Source organism: Diabrotica undecimpunctata, chromosome 1 (genome assembly GCF_040954645.1).
Source record: "Diabrotica undecimpunctata isolate CICGRU chromosome 1, icDiaUnde3, whole genome shotgun sequence".
NCBI classification, from domain to species: Eukaryota; Metazoa; Arthropoda; class Insecta; order Coleoptera; family Chrysomelidae; genus Diabrotica; species Diabrotica undecimpunctata.
In genome coordinates, this window is record NC_092803.1 from 12386358 (window position 1) to 12410382 (window position 24025).

Sequence of the window (24025 nt, forward strand, 5' to 3'; positions counted from 1 at the left end):
ACCTGAATAATGAAACATTGAAAAAGCTCTATCAAGCAATAAGACGAAAATGTCCAGGTAGGTTTTGACGTCTGCGTGACAATGCTGGCCTCATATTGTCAGTAGTAAAAAAAATTTAATGAAAGAAATGGAGGATATTAGAACATCAACCCTTTAGTATCGATTAGTCGCCTTGCGATTTTCACGTCTTATAGATATACAAGTATTTGCCAATAAATTTTTTCTGAGCCAAAAATTACATTTTACATTTTTTTACAAAATTTCAAGCTTTATTAGTAATATTTCTATAGGAATATATCTTTAAACTTTAAACATTTTAAATTTTTTTAAGTTTTCTATTTTTTTGTTTTTTTTCAGATTTAAACCATACTAATTTATAATTTCTTTCCTCGACAATCTTTTATTCGGTAAAGCCTTTTCCTTAATTACTTTTCAGTATCCATGAGAGCTCGTATGGCTTCCGTGCTCCAAGGACCTAATTGAAAGGGTATTAATGGTATCTGGAGAACTGTTTTTGCCGAATTTAATACTGGGATTAAAATTTCGTCGTAACCGGAGCCGTTTAATGCGCTTTTCGCAGGATGAAATAATTCCACGGTGTCAGTGGAGTGGACGTAATGCACCTCGCTCGGTTTCAGCAGGAACGGCTTGCAGGCTCTCCCGAATTGTTTGTTATTTCAATGCGAGCTTGCAGTCCTATAATATATAGTATTTCGGCTATGATATGAAACTAACCGGATCATAAAAACTCATAATCAAAAACGAATTTATCCAGATAAAATATATATTCATAGGCAGCACCGCATATTACAAAAATTATTCTGCGACAATTGTTAAAACTTACCTAGTAATAATAAAGATGAAACTGAATTAAACATACCATTAAACAGTTCGATGAAAAAAATGCAATAAAAGTAAAAGTTGTAAAAGTACAAATGATTGTTTTTTGTGATGCTTTGTTTCAAGGTTGTTAGATTGACACAATTAGGCCTTCTCTTAGGCTAAAAAAAGAGATGACGGCATACGGTTACCTTCGACATGGAGACCTCTCATAAAGAGAATATCATCCGCTCCACCGTCCAATCAAAATCCTACTGTCAGAAATGTTCGCGCCAACCCCTGCGTCAATCCTCGCGCCATTCCCCACGCTAACCCCCACGCCAACATCCACTCAAACCACGTCATCATCGACGGTATAAATGAACTCTCCTCTATTCCCAGTACCAGTAATGGGGGGTAAAGTGTCTGGAGGTTCGAGAGACTAAGAACTCGCAAGACCTAAAGAAGACATCAAAGAAGATGTCGAAAGCTCGGCGCATTGATAATCGACGTGGTTCAACCCGGAAGACTGTTGAGTTTAATATTAATTCTTTTAATAGTATTAATCTTAAGCTCTAGGTTTAATTGTACTAACCGCGGAAATCTTTCGGAACATTTTTTATATATATATATATATATAAACTAAAAATAGAAATAATATTATTCATGTACCAAATATTTTAGAACAATTTGTAACGAAATATTTTGCCTACCACATAGGGTATTCCTATGGGGGTTGAAATTTGGGGACAGAAACTACTGGGGGTAGAGATAGGGCGAGCAAAATAAACGATACCGTGCGAACGGCACTCAGGGCTTATTTGGTGAGCTGGGTCGTGGATAAGTTGATGGCAAGGGGTTGGATTGGGGCAACTACAAAAAAAAAATGAAACAAATGGATACTTACATAAATCTCCTGGACAAAAGGGTAAAAAAAACAACAAAAAAGACCTCTAGCTATTTGAAATGGTACGCCGGTTCGAGAAAACTTCCTGCTGGAGGAAAGAAAGGTTCTTGCTTCCTTAAAAAACACAAAAGAAGGTTAGGAGATTTTCTAAAATAAACAAAATGGTTCAAAGAGATAAATTAAACATCTATTACTGTCTCAACACAAACAGTTAGAAAATATTAGATTGTACAAAATATATGATATAATTAGTTACAAAAATTTATACCAAAAATAACAAAGAAAAACTTACATGTGTCTTATTCATTTACAAGTGGGAATTGCTACATAACTTACAAATGTTATTGGGCTATAAACTGTGGCAATCTTTTTAAATACAACTATTCATAAAGATCAACCTTTTTTAAAAAACAAAACTAGCTAATGTCCCAAAAATATAAATCTAGCTGTCATATGTCAAATTTAATAGTGAACAATTAAAATGACAGCCACACCCCAAGATTTACAATATTAATTTTTAAAACCTTTAATTTATATTATTTATTATTTAAATCATGAAAGCAATTATTATTAAAAAAAATGTCTGTCGTTACTTCAAAATGAAAACACAAAGAATTACCTGATTTCACTAAAAAAGCACTAAAGTTTCTGAGGGTTAAACTGGAATTATACTGGAATTTCTGCTATACAAAAAGGACTGCTTCAACTAGTCTGGAAAGACTACCAGAGACAAATAAAGTGGGGTTGGAACTAAATCACCGGCACATTGGACATACCCTATAAGCGGTTTTTCTTTTTTTTACACACTGGAACCAATTTCAATACTCTGGTACACGGCACAAATCTCTTATTAAAATAGTGATTACTCTTTTTTTTAATCTGCCATATCCCAGACAGTAAATTTCCCCTAAATTTTCACAAATTCACCGGTTTTTGACCAGCTTAACTGCACAAGTCTCTTCAACCTCGACTTAGTTTCCAACCTGGTTGCTTGACCTTCTACCGGTTTGTATCGCACCCGCATTCCCCCTCACGTCCCACTTTTACCTGACCGTACCACGGAACCAGCTAAAATTCGTTAGACCTATGAATCTTAAAAATAACCTTGAAAAATTTCAGCTTGGTTTTAGGATCGTAAAGCCAAGACGTAATATGTCAAGTACTTAAACGGAAACACGGTTCGTAGACTTACTACGGTTGCCTCTTCCGCCTAACCAATGAACATTAAGCCCGAAACTGTACTCTCGTGACGTAATTCTTCCCCTTCAACCAATCCAGACTACAATCGACCTGCACTCTACATTCAGTTTCAATCGCGAATAAATGGGTTTTGTATTCTTGTGTACTCTGGTGACGTAACTCAAGCATCCCCACCCCAATCGGAAAAGGCAACCGTAGTAAGTCTACGAACCTTGAAACAGAAATACATATCTCGGACCAGGGACCTCTTTAGAAATTTTTATACATTAATATTACATAGTTTTAACAAATTTTCAGCATGCTACTAATTTACAAACAACGTTACACTGGCAGAAAGAAATCTATGTTATTTTTTATTTTTTCATTGTAACACTTCTGGCATCTTTTACGAGTTGACTCTTCAATAGGAAAATTCTGTCCGACATCTTGTAGATACTTGGTTCTTAATGGTTTTCCATATAATCTTCGCATTTTTTACTGGATCATTTTGTCTGTCAAAGTTATTAGTTGTTCGGCTAATGGCACCATAAACTAAAGAAATAAAATTTTTTTGAAGTGTTGTTTTTAATGCAGTATCCAAAAATTGATTATGGATGTTAGCAGTAGTTCAAAAAACACCTTTTTCCACCATTTCTTGATTTTCCTGTCGAAGGTTAAGTTTGGACCCATCTTTCATTTTTCTACCTACAAGACCAACTCCAAATGTATGATAATTGCTAATAACTTTACTTTTATTGTACATGTACCTACTGCTGCATAAAATAAATTATTCAGTAGCTTGACTAAAATGAAGAAACGGTCAAGGCATAAGGACTCCTCAGGTTTCCTAATAATTTTGCAGAGTTTATTAACAACCCTTTTGCCTTCAGTTCGTTCTATTTGTTCAGTCTCTCTTCCCGTATGTTTCGATCATAAACGTAACCTGTCAGACTGTGTTACCTTTTCCAGATTATATAACCATTTTTATTAGTTTTAGAGATAGGTACTGCTTAAGAACTGATCGTCTTTGAATTTGGCCATTGGCTCATCAATGTATTAATAAAAACTATCAGAAAGTCCATTTATAAAAGTTTTCTTGATGCAAGCTACGACCTACTCGACATAAAAACTTTTATTGAAGTCTTCTGGTTTCACTGAGTTACTGAAATAGTGTTTGAACGAAAGTATTAAAAATCTATCTCAAGAGATTGCCGATTTCGAATAGAGTAACTTTTTTTATAACTTATCGCTAGCAGAAAACCGAAGGATTTTTCAATTTAATACCCATTTTCTTTTTTTCTTGTTTCTCTTACAAATACAGTAAGAATGTTAAATATACAGTCAGAACCATTCGAAACAACCCAAGGAGTTAGACAAGGGGGGAGCCTCAGCCCAATACTATTCATAAATGTAATAGATGAGATAGTGAAAGAATGTAAGAAAACATTCAAGAAATACTGCATCGGTTGGAACAGAATGCAAATGATAAATGCTGAGATGTGTATATTTGCAGACGACATAGTATTAATTGCGGAAACTGCAGAAAAACTGAAATACAACTTAGAGAAATGGAACCTAGAAGCAAGCAAATACAACTTAAACGTAAACAAAGAGAAGACTCAAATAATAAAAATATCAAGGAAACAAGGGACGGAAGATCAAATAGAAGTAATGATAGACCAACAAAAAATAATACAGACAAATTCATACAAATACTTAGGAACAGTAATCAACAACAAAGGAGACATCGAGGATGATCTTAACAACAGAATGGAAAACACAGGAAAACTATTCCAAGCACTAAATAGAGGATTCCTTAATAACAAAGAAATATCAACAAAGACCAAGATGACAATATACAAAACAATATATAGACCTACAGTGACATATGGAGCAGAAAATTGGATATTAAACAAAATACATCAGAGCAGAATTCAGGCAGCAGATATGAAATACCTCAGAAGAACGATAGGAGTAAAAAGAACTGATAGAATCAGAAATGAAGAAATAAGAGAAAGACTCAAAATCAAACCGATACTCGAGTCAATCAAAGAGAAAAAATTGGCATGGTTTGGACATCTAACCCGGATGGACAATAATAGACAAGTTAAAAGAGTGTGGGACGCCAAACCAATAGGGAAGAATAGAAGAGGAAGACCAATTAAAGAATGGAACAGTGACATCTCGCAGATACTGCAGAGTAAGGGTAAGACTTGGCAGGAAGCAACACAGATGGCATCCAATAGGAAGGAATGGAGAAAGTTCGTTAAGAGCTAGGACACCTCAGAAGACTGTCAAACATTGAAATGTAATGAATTGTATTTTAAACGGCCCAACACCGAAAGGTACAAATGGGTCTACTGATTAAGTAAAGTAAAGTAAAGTAAAGTTTCTTTTTTTCTTTCAACATATCTAAACGTTTATTGGTATTTTTCGAAAAAAAAAATATATAAGACTTGTGGGCAACATCTTTAGAAAAATTTGCAGTTAAGTGCAAGAACGATAATAGTGGTATTATGGAATGGCGGAAACTTCACCATCGGGTTGCTTTTTTTGGAGGCATAGAATTATTATAAGAAGGCTCGATTTAAGTGACGTTTTTACTGGACAGAGATTACACTGGACAATTCTTCTTTCAACTATATTTTTAGGGAGGCACTCATCATTTATATGATACTAAGATATGGCTCAGGTGTATACTCTGGCCATTATTCTGAAAGAATTTACATTATTCTTAATTTATGATAAATTATGTGGGATGTATTGAAACTCTGTTTCAGTCAATTTTCTTTTTTTGCAACAAAGTAAAAATTATAATTCGATATTTGCGTCCCATCTTAGAATTATAGTGGAACATATGTGTCCCACACTAGATGTGTCAAATAAAATGAACAATAAAACTATTATCTCAGTATATATCGATATAAACTATATTGAAATTTTACTGTTCCTCAAAAAATAACAAGCACGGACATTTTGAGTTTTATTGCTAAATTGTTAAACTTTATGATGTTAATAAGAGATCTGGCATCAATTCTGTAAGAATTTTAACTTGGTCAATAAAAAATATAAAGAATGAAATAAAAAATTAGGGCAATAAACTACAATCTTTTAAAGGCCGTTTCCACTCGACTGTCCGTTTAGATGCATAAAATCCTACAAGAATCTTAAAAAACGGTCCTGTAGTTATAAAGCTCGCTCTAATCTTTTCAAAAAGAACATCCCTTTTCTCTATTATCCTCTGGCTTGTTCTCCTGGCACTAGTTCATTCAGAATGTCTTACAGTTCTATTCATTTCAGTTGGCTCTTATGCTGCTCTCTTATTTTTATAGTGCATTATGGTATATTTGATCTTTTGAAAATAAAACGTAGCGGAAACCAGACAACCGGAGTATAAAAACCATAAACTACGCAAACCGTAAACTTTTCCGACGCTGCACGGGGAAAATAAATAAAAATATTATTTCTAAGCTCGTTTATAAAGTTTTACAGTACAAAGAAACATTTAGGATATATATATACTTTTGATACATTTGAAATGTTGATGTGTTTACTTCTGTGGAAGAATTGTTTTTCTTTGTTAATTGGAATTTTACAGCGGTAAAAAAAAATTAGTATTTTATAATTTTTACGTTATAAAGCTGTCTGTATTGAACTACAGAATTGATAAACAGAATTGTTTCGTTAAGAAAAATAACAGAAATAACATTTATGATTAATATTTGAAAAAACAAAGTTTCTAATAACTTCCCTATTTCCACTTCTTCCAATAATAAGAGGCTTGTTGGATTGAAACCCATCTTTGGCCCAGAAAAAATTTATTATCAAATACATCTACAAATAATTACCACTGCAATTAAGGCACATATCCCACTGTTTCGTCCTTTAGAAAACGATTACCTTTAACGCTTTTTCAGTGGTCTAAGGATGTGAAAATCGCAAGGAGATAATTCGGGACTATGGGGTGACTACTCTAATATCCTTAACTTCTTTCGTTGGAGATTTCCTGTACGTTTTTATATTTTTTATCTAATTGTATAACCCTTATTCAAACGATTAGAAGCCTTCGAAATGTGTGCCAAAAATCCTCAAGGTCGCAGAAGGACATCGTGGTTGAAGAACATCAGACAGTTGGTAGGAATGGAGAAGAAGATAACAATCTAACATGTATTTTTGTATGAATCAAAATTCAAATTGTTTTTACGAATTTCATAACAATTATTTTGTTTCTCTGTTCATATTTCAAATTTCAAGTTCTCTTGTACAAAGAACTAAAAACTAATATTACCTAGTTACAATAAATTATTTACCTAAGGTTAATTTATAAATTTTTTTCTGAAGAATTCTTAAAATTTTGGAAATTTCTTCTTTAGAAGCCTAATACCTAAGTCTTTTTGTATTATAAGAAGCATGTTTTATAAAGATTTATGTTTACAAAAATCGGTAAGATAGTTTCGATAGTTTTTCATTCAATTTATGTTTACTTTTACAATTTTTCTTAATTGAGTATATTGATATGATCTTGATATTATGCTATTTTTTGATGAGGTCCAACTGTCTAGGGGGTCTAGAAGGCATGTTAAAAATTGACGAAAACTCTTTTATTATATTACGAAAACATAGGTATTAATTATCTTATTTGTTATTTTTTTTATAATTTTCATAGCTAATAAACAGTAACGCATGCATAAAAAATCATAATAAAAATAAAGAAAAATTTTGTATTAGATTAAAAATTGGAGTGCAGTATCAAAATAAACAAAGAAAACTATAACAGTGTCCAAGTACGTTAGAAAAAGATACAAATGACTCACTGTACCTTTCCCCGCGCAATCCAGCTAGGCCTTCAGGCTTATCTTTTTTAAATATAGGTATAATTACAGCTTTTTTAAAATGGTCAGGACATGTACCATGTTCAAATGTTTATCTAATAAATAAGTTATCGGATCAACAACATAATTAGACATTATGTTAATTTTCTTTAACAGATCGGCGGAAATATTGTCTATGGCAGGAGATTTTTTTTTTTAGGGAATGATTAATACTCTGAACTTCTGATTTTGTTACGGGTTTTAGAAAAAACGTGCTACGACATGCAGTTTTTGGAGGATCAGGAGAAGAGGATATTTTAATATTTTTAGCAAGCATACACCCTACATTAGAAAAATAATCATTAGAAATATTGCTAATATTCTGACTATCAGTGATTACATTAATTGAATACAGCAATATGCAAGGCAAGAAGAAAGTATAATTTTGGCAAAACTAAAGGAAGAATGAGGCTATGAGAGTTATTGCGATTAAAAACATTTAGAAGCAGTTATAGGATCAAAAATAAGCATATTAATTATCAATAAAATACCTTTAAACAAAGCGAAATGTAATGCAAACATAATGGATATTAAAAAAGGTAATTCTTAAAACCGTTATCTGATGAATGTTGATTTCTACATTGCAAATGTATACAGTAATTTCAAATAAAACAATAAACAGTAATTAGCTCAACGGTGGAAACATGTTTACCATTCGGCATTTCATAACATTTTCCGAATATTTTCACTTTTCATCCCTTTCGAAAAAACAAACACGAGTTATGTTTTTTTTCCTTTTAATCAATTGATGCTGCGTGTGGTGCTGCCATACATGTTAAAACAAATATTTTTAAAAGAACGTAACGAAACTCATTATCCCGGAAAGCGTTCCAACTCGAGTGTATACACGTTAGTCCGGTTAAAGAGGCACAAAATGTGTTACAAAGTTGAGAGCCGGGTAGTAAACTTTAAAATATCTAGGTTTGTCACAGTATTCGGTCAATCCTGAAATGTTTTATAGGTTGTTAGCAGAAAATATGTGAAGGCAGATTGTTTCAAAACAGAATCCATTTAAGAAATAGTGGATGATTTTTGGTCAACGTTTGGGGATGTATAAGTGTTGAAGGTATGGGCATTTGTTCTCACATAAAAGAAAAATTAACACGAATATACTTATAAACATATTCTTGAGAACATAATATTGCCATCAGTGATCCAGAGATTTCCCAATAACAGCTTCATCTTCCAACATGACAATTGCCCAGTGCATACGAGTAGAATTGTTCGAGAATGGTTGGAAGAAACTCATGTTAGTGTTCTTCCGTGGGCTACCCGGAGTCCAGACCTTAACCCCATCGAAATCTGTGGGCAGGGTTGACAAAGACGTCAAATGAAAGAAACCTTAGGCCACGGAATAGAATTAAACTATGCGAAGCAATTCTGCAGGCACGAGAGGAGCTTTTTGAATATAACAGGAGGAGATTGAAACTATCTTTGGAAAGATGATTTGCAAAGTTGTATTGACAATAATGGTGCTTCCACCAAATATTAATTATGTTACTCTTTATCATTATTTAATATAAAATATATTTAAAATAAAATAGATATTTGTAACCCAGATTTCCTTATTTTCGTTCTAAAACGTTCTAAAAATGTATAAATCAATTTTGGATAATTTTTAAAATTTTAATAACTTCAATATAAGTTTTTTTAAACCATGATATTAAAATATTATTAGAAAACTTTAAAAATTACAGACACTATTAACTTAAATGTTTTTTTTTTTTTTTTTTTTTTTTTTTTTTTTTTATTTTATTAACGCATCTACCACGCAGGGTCATTAGCGTATTTAGATTAATACAATATAGATACAATAAGTAAAATATACATTAGTTTACAATAATAATAATAATAATATCTTTGTGTGTTACAATGTTCATTTTAGATCTTTTGAAGGAGTTGGCAGTCTTTAAGATAGGAAAATATTTTTCGGGTGTCTGTATTTTCTTCTAGGGCATCTCTTAGGGAGTTGGGTATGTTATATTTGAGTCGTTCACTATTATATTTGGGACACTGTATTAAAAAATGTTTAACCGTTAGAACACTGTTGCACACTTCACACACTGGTTTATTTTTGCGCTGTAATAAATAGTCATGAGTAAGTCGTGTATGGCCGATACGGAGACGGGTAAGTATCACTTGCTCTCTCCTGTCTTTTATTTTTGGTTTCCAAAGATGTGAAAGTTTGTTGACTTCGTATAGCCTTGATGGAGTGTTGTTCCAAGTTTCTTGCCATTTTTGAATTATTTTTTGTTTTAGGTATGGTTTTAAATCGTTTTGTACCAATATATTACTTTCTTCGGACATCGGGTTAGTTGGTGCGTTCTTAGCCAGTTTATCTACAACTTCGTTACCTTCAATTCCTATATGAGAAGGTACCCATAAAAAGTGAACTTGGATGTTCTTATTTGCAATGTTTTTAAGTTCTTTTTTAATAAGAAGTAGAAGGGGGTTGTCACAGTACAATTGAGTCAGTGAGGATAATGAACTTAAAGAATCTGTGATTATTATATATCTTTCTTTGTTTTTGTTTTGTATTAACAATAGTGCTTTTAGGATTGCAAATAATTCAGCCGAAAAGATGGTTGTAATTGATGGCAATTTGAAACTAACTGAGGAGTCTTCCGAATAAATTGCTGCTCCAACTCTGTCTTCATTTTTTGACGCATCGGTGTATACGTTGTAGGTATTGCCATATCTGTTTAATAGTGTATAAAACTTTTGTTTAATGACGGTTGATGATATCTCTGATTTTCTTAGGCTTGTTAGACTGACGTCGATATCAGGAATAGATATTGTCCATGGTGCTGGGTTGTGGATTGAAGAGGTATCATAGGTTTTTGGAAATTGAAAATTTAATTTGGATAAGTATGATTTTATACGAAAGTAAAAAGGATGATCAATTTGATGTGTTTGTTGGAATTTATTTGTAAATCGATCAGCAAAAACGTTATGCAGTACTGGATTATTTCGGTTTGATGACACTGCCGCTGCATATGTTAGGCTTAGATATTGTCTTCTGAAAGAAAGAGGAAGTTCTCCACTTTCCCAATAAAGACTTTGAATGGGACTTGTGTAGTGAGCACCTAAAGAAATACGTAGACATCTATTTTGGATAATATCCAGTGACTTCAAATGTGTTTTTTTGGAGGAGTTGTAGACGATGGCTCCATAGTCAAGTTTTGATCGAATTATGGATTTGTAAATAAGTATTAAACTTGAATAATCGGCACCCCAGTTTTTAAAGGCAAGGGATCGTAGTAAATTTATACCAGGTAGACAGGATTTTTTCAGCTGTTGAATATGTGTCTTCCAAGTTAATTTTTTATCAAACGTCATACCCAAGAATCGGATTTCTTCTACATAATCTAGTTTTTTTTCGTGTAGATATAATTCTTTTGTTTGGATTTGATTTCTCTTTGAGAAACAGATTGCTTTCGTTTTTGTAGTGTTAAACTGAAGTCCACTTGTAGCTGACCATTTCTCAATGTATGTTAACGCTTTTTGAATGTGATTGTGAATCGTTGCTATGTTTTTTCCTCTACAGAAAATAACTAGGTCGTCAGCGTATAATCTAGCTTTGACGGGGTTTTCAATTTGTGTTAATATCGAATTTATTGCTACTAAGAATAAAGTTGTGCTTAAATTTGATCCTTGTGGTATACCATTTTGTTGAATTTTTGTTTGAGAATATGTTCCGTCAACTCGAACTTGAAATTATCTGTTTTCAAGAAAATTTGAAATGTATTTTAATATGTTACCCCTTATTAACCAGCTGCTGATTGTTTTAATGATTGAATATTTCCAAACTGTATCATATGCTTTGCTTATATCAAAAAATATTCCAACACAATGCTGTTTTATTGCAAATGCTTCGTGGATTTCTGATTCAAAGTCAACGAGATTGTCTAAATTATAGTTTATTCGTCTTCCGGGTTTGGACCGTGTCATTTGTGAGTGACCCAAAAGTGGGTTCATCTCGACGTTTCGCTACAATTGTATGTAGCTTCTTCAGGAGAACAAAAAAGAAAGAAAAAGAAACAAAAGACAGGAAGATGGGTAGTTAGCAACGGTAACTCAGTTACTCAACGCAACCAGAGGCGAATACTAACTACCAAGATGGGCATTTGGTCACAGTAACTCAACTACTCAACGCAGCCAGAGGTGAAAACCAAATGCCAGGACAGGGATTCACGTCCAACAGCTCAGAGCACTAACGCGTCGAGAGGCAGGGAGTGTGGCAGTTTATTATCTTTTCTAATATTTTACCTATGCTACATGTGAGTGATATCGGTCGATATGTTTGTGGATCTGATTTTGGTTTAGTTGGTTTTTGAATAGGTATTATGATTGAATTTTTCCATGATTTAGGAAATACGTTTCTGGATAAGATTATATTGTAGATTTTGAGTAGGTGTTCTTTAGATTGAGGGCCTAAATTTTTAAGAAATATAAACGGTATATTGTCGGGTCCAGGACAAGTGTTCTTACAATTCTGAAATACATTTTCTAATTCTTCCTTTGTTATTTGTATATTGAGATCGTTATTGTTTTGATCGTAATATTCTATAGGATTTTTTTCTTCTTTTATTTTGATTTTTAAGAAATTGGAAGTATAATTTAAGTTACTTGAGTTATATTCATAAGTAGATGCTAGTATATTGGATATTTCTTCTGGGCTTTTATAAATAGTGTTATTTTGAGTTAAAAAGTTTATTGATTTATGGGGTTTGGAACAAGACATTTTGTTGACTTTTTTCCATATAGCTGTTATAGGAGTTGAACTATGTATTGTGGTGACATATTCTCTCCAAGAGTCACGTTTGGCTTTTTTAATGGTATACCTAGCGACTGCCCTTAATTTTTTGAATTCTATAGAATTTTCTTGAGTTTTTTGTCGTTTGAATTTATTAAAAGCTTGTTTCGATTGTTTTAATGCTTCTTTGCAGTCATGATTCCACCAAGGTACCGACTGATGTTTGTGATCGTACTTAATTATTCCAACGTACTTTTTTGCTGATTCTGTGATTACGTTTGTCAGAGAGTATATTGTTTTGTCTATATCTACATTGTCATTTAGGTTTTGCAGGTTGTTTTCAACGTAATTTTGAAATTCTGTCCAATTTGCGCCTTTTAAATTCCATTTTAGTTGTTGCGGGGTAGTTGATTGTAGTTCATTGCTTATTATGATAGGGTAGTGATCACTATCATATAGATCTGGTAACACATCCCACGTAAGAGTATGTGTAATTGATGGTTCGCAAATACATAGATCTATACAAGAGCCTTCACCTGTTCTTGTGTCAAAGCGCGTATGTTGTCCGTCGTTAAGAATATTTAGGTTGACTTCTTCTATTATTTTTTCTATTTTTCGACCTAGAGATGTTAGTTTTGCTGAACCCCATAACGGATTATGTGCATTGAAATCTCCAATTATTATCCTTGGAGCAGGTAGTTGATTTAATAAGTTTGAAATTTCTTTTGAATCGGGTTCTTTATTGGGGGGAATGTAAATATTGCAAATTGAAAAAGAAATTGTGTCTGTGACTCTAATTCCAATTGCTTCAATAGTTGTTGTGAGTTTTATCAGTTTAGCGTCAAAGCTATCTTTTATGTAAATTGCTACCCCTCCGCTTGCAATTTTCGAATTTTCTCGATTTCTAAAAAAACAATTGAAATTCTTCAAGTCATGAGCTTTGTTGTTTTTGAAGTGGGTTTCTTGTAAACATATCAGACTAGGTTTATGTTTTGAAATTAGTAATTTTAACATTTCTAAATGGGTGTAATACCCATTTATGTTCCATTGAATTAGAGAGTTGAAAATGATGTGTTATTAATTTTCTATTGATGCGTCGCTTTCTAAGTCTGTTTTAAGGTCTAAGTTGATTTGCTTTAATATTTTATTTTTTATTCGAGTGCATTTGACTTTAATTTTTCGGTCCTTTAGGTAAGGGTATATATTAGTTAATAGATCTGTGACCTCTGCTGTTTCTTCTGTATACATTTTGGTGACACTTAACGGGTCTGGTGAGTTCTCACAGTTTTCAAAAAAGTCTAATAACTGTTCGTAAGTTATAGGGTAGTTGGAATTTGGGTTCTCAAATAAAGGTTTACAGTATCTTAGCATTTCTTCTAGTGTTTTTTGTGGTTTGACATTTTGATCTGATTTTACTTTCTTCTCTTTATTTTTTGGTGTAATAAAAGTAGGTTCCTCTGTAGATGTAGTAGCTGGTGGAGAGACTTGGGAGATTGTGCGTTTGTTTTGTGCTTTCCCTGTGTTTATATGCGTTGCCTTATTTTTTATATCTATTTTTGGGTAGTTTGTTGTTTCTGAATCTTCTTTGGTTAGCTGCATGTGTGGTTTTTCTTGTTGGTTATTTTCTGGTTGGGTTTCTTGTTGTGTGCTTTCTTCTTTTGATTGTTGTTGTTTAGTGTTTGTCTGGGTTTTTTGAGTTGATAAATTAGTTGTATTTTCAATTGGGTTTATATTTGGAACTGGATTATTTGATGTTGAATTATCTGTTGTAATCGCAGTAGACATTGGACAATTTTTTGTTAAGTGGTTGGTTTGTTTACATGTTTGACAAGCTTGGTTATCTAATGAAAGGAAAATTCTGTATGTCGTTTCCTCATATGTGATAAGAAAAGAATCAGGTAAGGGCTGGTTATTTAGTGGAGATATGTATGTTTGGCGTCTGAAACTCAAAATATGTTGGAATTGTGGTGTTGATGTGCCTATTCTTAGGAATGTTATGGGTGACAGAAGATTTAATCCATGTGATTTTATTGCGGATATTAGGACTGAGTGTGGGATTGAGGGACAGACATTGGACAATACTAATCGCTGACTGGGGCTAATTAGTCTACGAGCTTGTAAGAGTTGATGGTTTATTTGAATTTTTTCATTTCTGTTTATGAAATCCTCAGCTAGTTTTTCGTTTGCTAAATAAATACATACTCTATTATTTGATAATTTTGAACAGAAGGATATCTGGGTTGGTTGTATCAGATGACTCAAAGCGGACAAGTAATCATCTAGTTTGGTATTTTTAATTGAATCAAAAATAATTGCTTGTTTTCTTGATGGAAATATATTGGATTGTGGTGTTTGATTGGTTACGGAAGAATATGTAGGTGATCCATTAAATTGATATGATGAGGAGCTGTTTGGTGTATTGTTAGTTGTAGGAATTTCAGATTGAATAGAACTATCCATTTTTAATTATCATTTGTAACTGGAGTACGGTCCTGGCAAACAACCTTCTTAGTCTGTAGTGGAACAGGTTTGGTATAAATACCTGTCCTAGATTTTGTAGGTTATCCAAAATAATATTTGATAATAGTAAAAACTGTTATGTTTAAAGTAACTTACTATCTCTGTTGTGTTTATTTTTGTTATTTCACTGCTGGATCACTAATTAACGAAAATATTTTTAGTATTTCACTAGTTTTTAAATTAATTATGAGAGCTCGATTTAAAACACGTATTAGCTACTCTAAATGTTTAAAATGATATTCACCAAGATCTATACAAATATTAAGTCGCTGTTCGAAATTACGAACAATATTTTGAAGCATTTTATGGAATACTACACTACATTAATACACTCACTATTCATTGTCTTAGTTCTTCCAATGAAGCTGGAGTGGTATTGTAAATCTTGCTTTTTAAATAACCCCATAGGAAGAAGTCCAAGGGAGTTAAATCAGTGTCTTATTAAATGGAGAGCTTTATGTTATTACAATTACGAAATAGTAATTTTTATGATATTTTATACTCGTACCATGTTTACTCTTCTATAAATACCCTGTTTTATATCTGCTGAATTTAATATGCAACAATTCCGCGGTTTTAACTACCTTTCCTCGAACGCTAACACCACGTACAGTTAACAGAACTCAACATTCATCCCGCTTGTCGTTTTTCTTCGGTGAACTAAAACCCTTCTTCAACAAGTCCTAAGTAAAATTGCACTATTATGTGTAAGACTAATATTCCTGGTATTTCTCAGTTGTCTCGCCCGAACCGGAGCTTATAAATTAACAGGTGTACAGTTTCTGGCTGTAAAAACGTATTGTTTCTATTTGTAAATTCGCAGTTCTGGAAAGAGAAGATTACTTTGGAAACTTTATATTGCGGCAGGTGCGGTAGCAGGGAAAGGGGTGTACAATGCTGAAACATAATTCTAAACTTTCTTTCATTACCGAAGTGGAGATGTTTGGATTAAAGTGATTTGCAGGATCTTTATGATTGGAACAAATAATAAATTTTGTCTACGCCCTCTTGTTTTAATGATTTCTGTTTATGTTAATCGTGAAAAACGTGCCATGATGTTAACTTAATTTGATGCTTTCTATATTTTAACCTGTATAAAAACAAACTATCAATCCATTTCTGAAAGCGATTAATGAAACTTCATTAATTAGACGTACTTAGTGAAAATCCACTTTGAGTTTTAATTAAATGTAATTTACTCTTCCTCTTAATAATATTGTTTTGAAGATATTTTCTTGTGGCATCTTAAATTAATTACTATTTTAATGGGAATAAACCACAATTGAAGTTTAAAATAAGTTTATGGACGTTTCAATTTCCACTTCGGAAATCCTCAAAAAGTAAAAACATTAATAAGTGATGGATTCGACCGTTACTTGATGGAAATTCATTTTATATAACAATAAACCATTGAAAACTTTGTTTTCAAAACTTCCACAAAATTTATTATAATTTTTTATCACTACAGCTGTTAGGTAGAGTGTCTTTCTCAGGCGATCTATTTTTGGTATGTGTTTACACTTTATAGTCTTTAATGAAATAGGTTGAGGAGGAGAGAACTGTTTGTCTGAAGTTGGTCATTTAGAATTATGTCTGCGTTTTCTAATTTGTTAACTTTCATAAATTCTAATAAAGATAGCGTAAGGCCTTTATTTTAAATGAGAAGAATTTGAAATTCATCATTAAAAGAATGATTATGATCTTGAAGGTGAAGTGCTTATGTAGAATATGTTTTTCTATTATTGAAAGCCCTTTTATGTCCTGCTATACGTTTGTTAAAAGTTCTACCAGTTTGACCGATGTAACTTTTGGGCAGACGAAAATGGGTTTAAAGATTTTAAATTTGTTTTTTGTGCTATTTCTAAATTATAGTACTGACAATTGTTATATTTGATAGAGTAATGGAAAAATAAAAAACCTCCAACATGTGTTTAAAATTGTTTAAAAATAATTTATCTTTTAAAAGTTATTCGATCAAATGTCGGTTAATTCGTTAATGATTTTTTAAGATATGTATGATTTAAGATCCAAATACCGGGTTAAAAGACATATTTGGCGCTTAATCTGATGTTTCAAAATAAAAAATACGTGTTATAATAACGTATTATTAAATTTTTAGCTATAATACATATAAATAATTATATCGTTTATATAAAAAATACTATGGTAGGTCAATATCGAAATTCAATGATGCATTAAAGCCGTCAATGTCATCTTGAATGCCTTTATGCTCTACGATATTTTCGTAGAATTGTTTGGCATCCAGTGGAATAAGCTCCATGAATGACAGTATGTCATTAAGTTTTATAATAAATATAATAAAGACAGGTTTCCCATTAATCCATAAAATTTGCAGTTTGAAGGAGTATAAAAATTCTGTAGTCCTGGTTGCATTTCTTCTGACTCGTTTACTTATGTGTTTACTGTATTTTTTTAGTTTGAAGCCAGTGAATGGAATTCCAATTTATATCTTTCTACAATTTGAACCATTAATAATTTCTTTCGTTTTCTGCAATTTTTTATAACGTTTATATAATCAATGGGAGTATACAACCGATTTTGGAGCTTTAGTGCTGACTCTATGTCCCCAAATTGGGAGTCATTGGGCATAAAACTGTGTCATGATACTAGAAACCGCATCGTCATTTTTTTTAAGAAGATATAAGCTCAAGCACAGATTAAGATTTTAAAAGCATCACAATTGTTACTTGAGGTGTTAGGTTCATCACATTACATCACAAGTTACTTGAAGTGTTAGGTTCTCTTGCAAATATTTTAATAAAATAGAACCACCTCTTGTGCTTCTTTTTCTGCTGTGCCTTCGACCCAAACATAGCAATGGCCTCACCCAGTTTTTTCTGAATGTACACCGCAGTTATAAAGCCACAACTGCCTTTTGTAAAATACAATATTCGATGGAATACGTAGTAGAGGTAGGGTTTTTTCCAAATCAAAAGTCAATACCTCCAGATTTTCTTAATTTTTAGCTTTTTGGAGATCTGAATTCACGGGATTTCTAGCTGCTTTTGCTTCATCTTGATGAGTATCTCTCAGTTTCGCTATCCTGATGTTCTTCTGTATACAAGTTAAACATTATGTCTAAGGTTACAATCACTTTGGTTTCTACAATAATACTACTACTTGTCGGTTTATAACGTTCTTCGCCGTTTTCCGACTTCCAATCGCCACTTAGACCGGTTGTTCCATAGATCTTCTTCTATGGCCCTCTCTCTCAGTTCTTTATTTATTCCTTCGCTCCAACTTTTTCTTGGTCTACCTCGTTTTCTCTTTCCTTCTGGTTGCCACTTTAGTATTTCTTTTGGCATTCGTTGTTCGTCCATTCTTTGTATGTGTCCGAACCAGATAAGTTGTTTTGTTGTAAGGTCATCTGTGATTGTTCGTTTGATTCCCATTACTTCTCTAATGCGTTCGTTGGTAATCCTTTCTCTTCTAGATCTTCCTGCGGCTCTTCTCCAAAAATCCGTTTCCGTCGCTTTCAGCGTTGACAGTGTTTCTACAATAATGCGACCTATATTTTGGAAATTTGCTGATGTGATCAATAATGCTTAGTTTTTGATCTTCAGGCATTTTTGGATGGCTAGCTGTCTTTTCTCTTCTATGATCTTTAATGACTTCTATTGAACCAACTTTTGTTAAATATCGGACAACTCTGGCCGACGATATTCTCAAAGTGTGAATAAACATTTTTGAACATACTACTTTACCAGCTAGGCGGTATATTCTTGTGTGAATTATTTTAGTCGATAGGTTAGCTCTTTTTTTTTTTGGTGGCACAACTACGACTGAAGGTAGAGGAATTTAGCTTGATATTTATTAAGTACCCAAACTCTGTTAAATTCTTGTTGCCTTTCTTCTAAACCTATTTTATTGTAACATTTGTCTTTGCAGCAATAATCTGTAAACTGTCTAGCTTCTACGGATTTGCCCTTTTGACTTGAATACGGCTTATTGGTTTTACATAAAAGTTTTCGAGATCGCCCGGAATTATTTTTAACTCGTCTCTTGCGACCTTTTTTTGTCTTCCTTTTCTAGAGTCCTCGATGTTTTCTGTTTCTAATCTATTGGAATTGTCATTAAAATCACCTAAGATGGGTATCTAGTATTTCTTAAAAAGAAATATAATATTAAGTACACCTAATTACTTTTTAATCATAGGATTTTTTCTTTTTGTTCTCTATGTGTCAGAGTTAAAACTGCTCGTGGTTAAAACACACCAGTAAAAGATGACAAACTAAATTTTTACTATCTGTACCTAAATTTTAAAGAATTTGAAAATGTATTCTGTCCACTATTTTATATTTTATATGTGTGTTAATAATGTTGAGTGTTTATGCTTTTATAAATAATCTCAACGACTAGTAAGTTGCACTGAAGATTTGTGATATTTTATAAATATTCACATTTTTTTCTGATTACAAAAAGCAATAAAACCATTCCGAAAGCTAGACAAAAAGTCATAAGAGTGTTTCATTAACATCCCGGCCAATTTTCTGACTACAACCCTAATAAAGTGTGTTGTTTGTTTATATATATATATATATATATATATATATATATATATATATATATATATATATATATGTATATATATATATATATATATATTAAATTCAAAAGAGTATATTATTTTCCGAAAATATTTTTAATTATGATATTATCCCATATTACAAAACCTTTGCCCTTTAGTTTACCTTTATTCCCGTTTAAAAACGTTTTTTAAAGTGTTTTCTAGACTATTGCGCTCTTTGGACATTTCCTCAATGTACTTATTGAAAGAATATAGTTCCAATAAACCATAACCGTAAGTCTACTCCTCCAGAAGTGCAATTTCAGCAGAAATTGCAGAAATTGTCGGACCTAGTTCCAGGGCAGAAACGGCACGAGAAAAATCATTAATACTTCCGTATCTGGCCCGTAACTTTTAATCGTTGTCTTCTGCAGGCTCTTCTGGAAATTAAACCTTTTAAGTCCGACATTTTTCAGCATCCTGTCATAAATAAAGAGGTACTCAGAGCGGGCGAGATGATAACGATTCTTTTTGTCAACGTTGAAGAGTTTTACGACGATTTTTGTGACGTGGCGATAAAACATTCGTAAACGTCACAGTTTACAGTTACAGGGCTGAAATGGCAAGGCTGTTTTTTCTCTAATTAGATTTCTTAGAAATTATGGCCGGTACATGTGTGCCAGTTGAAAATACTGCTTTCTATTATAATACTTCTGTTTTATTTCAACAATCTTTTCTTTTTATAATCACAAAGTAAATTTTTTCAATTTTGGTTTTTTTGTTCAGATTAAGGAGGAATGTAGATTATAGGAAAACTTTTTCATTTTATATTGCAGGAATCGTTAACCCTATAGACGTCAGAACCGTCTCTAGTAGTAATGAAAACTGTCTGTTCTTAAGTTACAGTTATAGTATAGTCTCTGTTATAGGTTTAAAAAATTTATTTCGCCGGCGATATTTTTTATTTATTTATCTAAAGTATGTATTTTAAATTTTATGCAAATTTTAATATCATTATTATTTTTTTGAATATTTAAAGTGTGGTCATTAAGGGTTGGCGTGACATCAATATGACACAAATTCCTAATGTAAATTAGTACTACGCAAGTGCGTATCTTGTTTTCTAGGGCACCTGACAATCAAAACCTCAGTTACTTGTTGCTGTGTTCGCGTTGTGTTAAATATAACATCATTTAAATCAAAATGAGTGACTACGAACGAAATCAAAAGACGTCCAGTTATGAGACGAGCTGATGTAGAGTGAGGATAAAAATAGTGAATTAGAAGAAGTATATGAATCAGATGAATTTTTTCCATCTTCAGATGACGAAAAATTACCTGACGAGTATAAAATTAGTATCAATAATCGTCTAAAAAAACTAATTCAGATTCAGCGCCTAGTTCTTCAGTTACGACATTTACAGTGGTAAGCTATTTTATGATAAATACCAGCAGTCTTTATTTTTAATTTTATTTTATTTATAATCCTAAAGTAAATTATTTTTTAGTCGAAATTTAGCAGTCGGGTGACATACCCAATGAATGGTTGACCTCAACATTGTCTTCCAAAAAAGAAAAATGCTAGAGAATGCACCGACCAACTCACCATAAGCCTGATGTCTCACACACTTAAAAAGATCATCCATAAACGCATTTACCAAATACTTGATAAGGATACTGAAGAAACCCAATTTGGTTTCCGTACAGGCGTAGGTACTCGTGCAGCTGTCTTTGCATTTAACGTACTAATCCAAAGAAGCTTGGATGTGAACCAAGATATGTACGTCTGTGTTATAGATTACAACAAGGCTTTCGATAAAGTCCGCCACAAAGCAAAACACGTCCATGGACATCCTCAAAGCAAAAAAATTACAATACAATGACCTTCGAATTATAACAAATCTATATTATAAACAGCAGGCACACATACGCATTAATGAACACACATCAAAAGAGTTCGAAATTAAAAGAGGAGTGCAACAGGGATCTGTTTTGTCACCACTTCTATTCAATGCATACTCTGAATTAACGGTTAAACTTTAGAACAAGTTGAAAACTACAATTATCTTGGCACAATAATTAATCACACAAAAGATTACTCTAAAGAAATCAAAGTTCGAATAGAGAAAGTACGAACACACTTCAATAAAATGAGAAAGGTACTTAAAGGAACTGAAATTAGACTTGAAAGTTAGGCTGGCAAGGTGTTATATTTTCTCGACTTTGCTTTACGGGATAGAAGCATGGACACTTAACGCGTCGACTACTACAAATTTGAAAGCATGTGGACTATGGGTGTATAGAAGAATCTTGAAGGTATCATGGACCGAGCATGTAATAAACAACGAAGTCATGAGAAGAGTCAACAAAAGAATGGAAATATTGGAAACCATCAAGACACGAAAGCTGCAATATCTGGGGCATGTTATACGTAATAAAAGACTCAACATACTTCAATTATTAATTATACAAGGGAAAATCCAGGGCAAGAGAAGTGTAGGAAGAAGAAGAATCTCATGGTTGCGTAACTTGAGGGAACGATACGGATTCACATCAATCGAACTATTCAAAGCGGCAACATCTAAGATCAGAATAGCCATGCTGATTGCCAACCTCCTTCACGAAGATTACACTTAAAGAAGAAATTATTTTTTAAATAAAACCTTCCTCAGAATGTTGTACTCAAGATTTAGTGATAGCAGAACAACAAATGAATACAGTCGACGACATAATCAGTTCTGTTATTGAACAGTTCAGAGATACGGAAGAAACTGATACTACTGACGCTACTTCATTGGATATCCTTAAGTGGAGATATACTGATGGTACTTTGCTCAAGCATTTTGCTTTTATTGTGAGAGATGTTGGAGTACTGCCACATTATTATGAGCAGTATATAAATAAAACACCATATGAGTTCTTTTAGATTTTCGTAACCAATGATATTATAAGTGTCATGGTTCACTAGACGAATCTGTGTGCGGAACAAGTTTCTCCAACCAACAACATAGTCCATGGTGAAAGAAAACATGCAAGCAATGGGTTACTACTAGTGCTTTAGAACTTTTTTAAATTTTTGGTATTATTATTTGGATGGATTTTGATCACACAGTCACAGTAATGAGTTCTGCGTTAACCATACAGAGTATATCCTGTAGTCATTGGCTTGTAGTTCTTTATCTACCCTCTGGTTATTAACTGTCACTCATTTGACCCACTCTGATTGTGTGTAAAAGAACAAGAGTTCCAGAGATAAGCGATTAGTTTTGCACTCGGTATACTGAGTGGCCTCTTCCCGTCGTTCAACACTTCTTGGATTTCTTTGTCGATAATTTCTACTGTGAAAAAGAATAGGAGATGTAGAGATAATCGACAAATCCTTACAACCCTCTGGTCATTGTCGATCAGTTCTTGGATTTCTTTTACTTCATCAAAGTAGTCCAGAACTCCGATTGTTTCACTATATATCTAACAATATTCAGAACGATGCCAACAATTTGTAAAGTTTAAATAGTACCCTTACAATTTGTATCAAATTAAGGATAAAATATCTTTGTAAAATAGGTCCTGAAATATTGTAAGGCTGCACCTTTTGTTTAGTTTTGTTATAATACTAGCTACTATATATTTCAATTTTTTACACCCACACTGCTCGTGGTAAATTTTACATGTATAAGAAAGCCGATTCTTCCTGCTATATATTGTCTTCAGTACATTCATTGTGAAATAAATATCTTGACCTCAAGTTGTTCTTCGCCTTTTCTCCTTACCTCACTGATATCAATGTCATCCCATTTTATATGCTGAAGCTCATTTTTTCGTCGGATGATCTATCCCTACTTCCTACGACTTATAATGGAAGGGAAAGGGGAAGGAAGAAGAGGTCCAGGAAGAAGAAAATGCTCCTGGTTGAAGAATGTAAGAGACTGGACAGGCATGGACACACATTCGATACTAAGAACAGCTCAAGATAGAGAGCAATTTGCTGTAGTTATAGCCAAACTTCAGTAATGGGGAAGGCACCTTAAGAAAAAGATCTATCCCTGGTATTATCTGTTAGTATATGCAGTGATCGTCATCTGCGGTAGCTTTATCCAGTGTGAGGAGTTTAACCATGCTCCGTTTTTAGGTTTTTCGCGTTGTTACCCAAAATAACCGGACATTCAGAACTGTCGGAGTCACTTGAAACCTCATTCAGGAGATTAGTCAATAACCTACCCTGCTGTCTACGCAGATTGGTAGGTGTTGATTATGCACTAAAGGAGTTTGAAAGGGTGGAATAATATTGGGATTAGGATCTAGTTTCATATAATTAAGCGACAGAAAATAATCAAGGGGCACGGGTGGACACTAATCCCTAAAGAATGTCTGCCCTTTCTCGTTGTTACATATAAGTACTTATCCTTATCCTTACCCTACAAACAAACCCGATACCAAATTATCCA